This window comes from Nicotiana attenuata, chromosome 6 (assembly GCF_001879085.1).
Source record: "Nicotiana attenuata strain UT chromosome 6, NIATTr2, whole genome shotgun sequence".
Classification (NCBI taxonomy): domain Eukaryota; kingdom Viridiplantae; phylum Streptophyta; class Magnoliopsida; order Solanales; family Solanaceae; genus Nicotiana; species Nicotiana attenuata.
Window position 1 is genome coordinate 92,807,071 of NC_031994.1, and position 4,881 is coordinate 92,811,951.

Genomic DNA, 4,881 nt, shown 5'->3' on the forward strand with positions numbered 1-4,881 from the left:
GGAAAACTTAAGCTCTAGACCGCAGCTTTCATTTGATAAAATTTAGCTTTATCTTGAGGGTGTATCATTATGTATCTTCTCAAACTTCCCGTACCCCCCCTCCCCCTGATCATCATAGTTAAAAGACATCTCTTGCCACAAGTTTTACACTTAGCTTTATTTCTTTCTCTTATTTGAATAAAAAATGGCCAAACAAGAGAGTTTCGGCACGTTTAGAAGGTTGTCTAGAAAAAGTAGGGATGGTAACAGGGGGGTCAACCGGGGCATCATTTGGATTAGTTGGGTTAACTTGAGTAAAAGATCTAGTGGATGTATCATCATCCGGTTGCATTTCATCTAAATCTATTTCCTGCTCATCTTCTTCATCAATAGTTGGGTTACCATAAAGAGAATTCATATATTCATGATCTAAGTTTTCACCACCTCCAACATTATGCACATATTGACTCTCTGTAAATTGTAATAAAGTATTATCACTATCAAGAATAGGAGCAGGTGGAGGGCGGGTATGGGGTTTGGGTTTGCCAACGACTATTTTGGCAGCAATAACGGCTACATTTTAAAGGTGCAACGGTCAGAAATTGAATTGGGAATTTTTTTTTAAAATTAGCCGTTAGGAACCGGCCCACTTAGGAGCCGGTCCCGGGCCCTAACGGTCTCGGTCCTAACGGGCCCCTACTGTGAGCCGGCCCACATGGGCCTGTATGTCTCCTTTGTGCCGGGCTTAAACGTGTAGGACCATTAAGGCCCACTATCCATATGGGCTCGCAGGCTTGGGCCGGTCCCGGGCCTAACCGGCCCACTTGCCACCCTTATCCTAAACCAAGTGACAAGAAATGTACCAATGCTGGCTTTTATGACCTTTCACAACGCTGGCTTTTATGACCTTTCACAACATATCGTCCCTTCTGTATTATCTGAAATAAATTTCTTTTAGAAAGATGAAGGTTGGGTAATTTGACACTTATTGTATATTTTCTGTTTGTATCAAATTTCTCTGTAGTGAAAACTTACTACTTGGAGTTAAGCATTGACCTACTCTTCTAGAGAAATATCTGTAAAGGTATATATCTGTCTTCTTTTCTTTTTCCAAAATATCAAAGAGATGCATTCTATATCTAGATACAAATTATATTTACTTCCTGTACATGCAGCAATTTCGATAATTTAGCAAAATCCACAACAACTAGACCTTACCCCTACCTGGGGTAGAGAGGCTGTTTCCGATGGACCCTCGGTCAAGAAGATGAAATGCGACAATAGAATAATCACAACATAACCAGAAAGACAGTACCATGCTACCAACGAGCTAAGAATCAGAAAATATACCTGGAAAAGCAATATCAATAATAATTTAGCAAAATCATAAGTTAGAATCATAAACAAAATTTGACAGCCATGCACAAGAAATGGTATCAGGTAAGAGTTAACTTACTGGGAAAAAATTAGACAATATACACAACTGAACACTGAGTTCATTACAGAGTACATTTGCTTTTCACAGTGAACCTCCATCCTTCATTCTCGGAGCATGTTACAACTCAAAAAAAGAAGTTTATCATCACCATCTCGACATACAAATTTATCTTTACTAACTTCCTAAAAACTACAATACAACACAACTCTGAGCAATCGACTCATGTAATAATGGTGTTGCTTTCTGTCCATCTAAAACATAAATTGCAATGGCTTTGACGAGAACATAGACCCCTCTGGCTTCACGAAAATGGATGAAAGTCCCAAGTAAATAAGAAACTAGCAAAATATTCCATAAAGTAATGCCAAATGAAGTAGTAATAGTAAAAGAATTGAGAGTGACAGACTCCTCAGTTTTAAGCCTCCTTCTGAACTAAAGGGTATTAAGGTTCCACACCAATGCATAAGCTCGTATCAGAAGCTGAAAATAAAAAATTGTGAGTTTCATCCTAACAGGATTGGACAAGATGCCTAACCCTATAATGCAAGTGTTACCACCAAGTTTTGATAGCTAAAAGAGTAAATGGCTAACCTGAACCAAAACATCAAAAATATGAATTCTCATAGCTTTACTCAAAAAGAACTTGTAAAGTTTATTGAAAGGTCAATCTTTTTCCAAAGACCTTCAGAAACTTATATTACTACTTTGCAAACCATTATTCAAGGGATTCTTCCATTATCATCCTATTCTTAGTTCTGCTATGATTATTTCAGCTTATTATTTTTGGGCTAAAAAAAATTGAGTCTCTGAAATGGAAAAGAACAATAAATTGCATCATTCCTTACATATGTAATTTCCAACATACACAGGTTGCAACAACAACAATAACAACAAACCCAGTATATTCCCAGGGGAAGGTAATATGTACGCAGACCTAGCCCCTACCTAATGAAGGTAGAGAGGTTGTTTCCAATAGACTCTCGGCTAACATACACAGGTTGTAGAATAACCATAATTTTCAATAGTTTTCTATGGTGGTGAAGTGAACAATAATGAATCAAGTAACAATAATGAAACAAGCAACAATAATGCCAATACACCAAGTATTCACGGCATTTAGAGACTAGAATACATCTTGTCAAAGAAATGGCAACAACATACATCTTGTCAAAGAAATTGAGACATTTTTGTACTAAGCATCCACAACCCAAGTTGTAGTAGGGAATTTTTTGAGGAGATAAGTGGGAATATAGATGATCGAATATGACTTTAGTAACATAGACAAGAACATTTTGCCTTGTATTGCTATGACAATTACTAAACCTATATTCAATTACTATAATATTGCACTTATCTCCTCGAAAAATCCACTATATACCACTAAGTTAAATGCATAGTCCAAAATGTCTCCATCTCTCTAACAAGATATTTCTGGGAAAATCAGAGATCGTCTCAATCTCATCTTCTTTGGTAGCAATCTCTTTATCACATTCAATCTTGATCATCATTCTGTTAACAAATAACCTTCAATATACCTCAAGGTTAAGGATTATACAATAGATATTTTCAACTCATTATGCAAGATATTCTCCTTTTCCATATTAGGGAATCATTTTGTTTTGACCCAAATCAACATTTCACTTATGCATGTTGGGATTTTTTAATTAAATCTGCCTTTACTCTTCAGGCTAATTTCCCACGGCCAGTAGTGAAACAATTTATGTATATAAACACTTAGAATGGAAGGGTTTGCTCATAGATATGAATAACCAAGCAGAGGCAATCTCATTTTATGGGTTCTAGATTATAAAACAACGAATACAAGTGCTAATAATTGATTTCTAAACATTTTTTTTTGGTTTGCAACTTACCAGCCTTGAACTCTTCAAGTGAACCTCATAAATATAGTCACATCAATTGTTGAATTTATTTAATATTTTTAGTAAAAATTAGAATAGTTTAAAAGACTTTCTAGGGATAAGTAAATAAAGATATATTTTAAAAAATAAAGTGAGTTCCTTCTTGATTAGGTAAAACAAGACATATTTTGAACCAAACTAAAAAGGTTAAAAAAAAATTCATTTATTATGGACAGGAAGTAATACTATTTATTCTCATATTTCAATGACAAATTTAGATGGAATATTTTCTGTTTTCGTTGATATTTTGAAGGGTCTTTGTGAAACCATCACATAAGATTGGATGGAGCTCTTCAATTAAAATTGGATACAGAGCGTATCATCAATTGTAGTTCCCTTAACGTCCAGAAGCAACATAAATTTTGTTGCACTGGTTTTAAGGAGATCATCAATTTGGCTTCGAATTACGACAAGCAAATCTTATTAAAAAAGGAATAAAATTGCAATTCTATCGGAATTGAAGCACAAAACTTTCAGGGAGAAATAAAGTAGCCAAAGAATTTAACAACAAAAATTAAAATTTCCATTATAAAGGCAGATTTATGATCTCTATGTATTTGTATAACAATCTTTTTTTTTCACGCACAAATAATTGTAGGCAAAGAGAGTTTTGAAGGGAGGAAAGAAAAAGAAAAACCTTGATGCAGCAGAATGTTGGGAGTAGAACGAGGTGAAATGTCTGCTGATTAGATTAGGGTTTTATTAATAAAAAATAGGGAAATGGAGAATTGAGTCTTGGGCCGGGCAGGACGCCCCTGTAGCCGCTTTGTCTTTCTGTTTGCACCCGTACACACTTTTTAAAAAACTTCAGCTTCCCCTTCTTCTTCTTCTTCTTCTTCTTCTTCTTCAGTACCACAACTCTTGCTCTTCACTGTAGTTAGTGTTTGAGATAAGCCTTTACAAATAGAATATGAGATTGGAACTTGCTAGTTTCATGCTTTGCGGTAACTGAAGAAGATAGATTTTCTGGATTTAGCTTTGCACGATATGTAATCGTCAGATTTTCATTGACCATTCTAACAAATTTTAACGGGAAATAATATGTAGCTACTTAAACATGATATTTCAAGACTATCCGCCAAAAATTGCTAGATATTTCCATGTAATTCCTTTGATGAATGTACAAGAAACAGTACAAGCAACAAAGACAAAAACTTCAGCTCTAGAGCTGAAGTTTCCTAGTTACAACATAGAAACTTCAGCTCTTTATTTTATAACTGACAAACTTCAGCTGTAGAGCTGAAGTTTTCCGGTTACAAAGACAAAAACTTCAGCTCTAGAGCTGAAGTTTTCCAGTACAAAAGAAAAACTTCAGCTCTAGAGCTTAAGTTTTTATTTTATTACTGGAAAACTTAAGCTCTAGAGCTTAAGTTTTTATTTTATAACTGGAAAACTTAAGCTGGAAAACTGCTTAAGTTTTTATTTTATAACTGGAAAACTTAAGCTCTAGAGCTTAAGTTTTTATTTTATAACTGGCAAACTTCAGCTGTAGAGCTGAAGTTTTCTGGTTACAAAGACAAAAACTTCAGCTGAAGTTTTCCAGTA

General features: G+C 34.8%; 1 long non-coding RNA gene across 2 annotated transcripts; it reads right to left on the reverse strand.

Annotated features, from left to right (window-relative positions):
• Positions 1,092–4,017, reverse strand: LOC109227463. 2 transcript variants are annotated; one of them, XR_002068301.1, is made up of 3 exons: positions 3,974–4,017; positions 1,436–1,897; positions 1,092–1,329 (listed from the first exon to the last, which is right to left on the reverse strand). It is a non-coding gene; the product is annotated as an uncharacterized LOC109227463 (long non-coding RNA). The 2 variants fall into 2 exon arrangements; XR_002068300.1 differs by lacking the exon at positions 1,092–1,329 and having other exon boundaries at positions 1,414–1,897.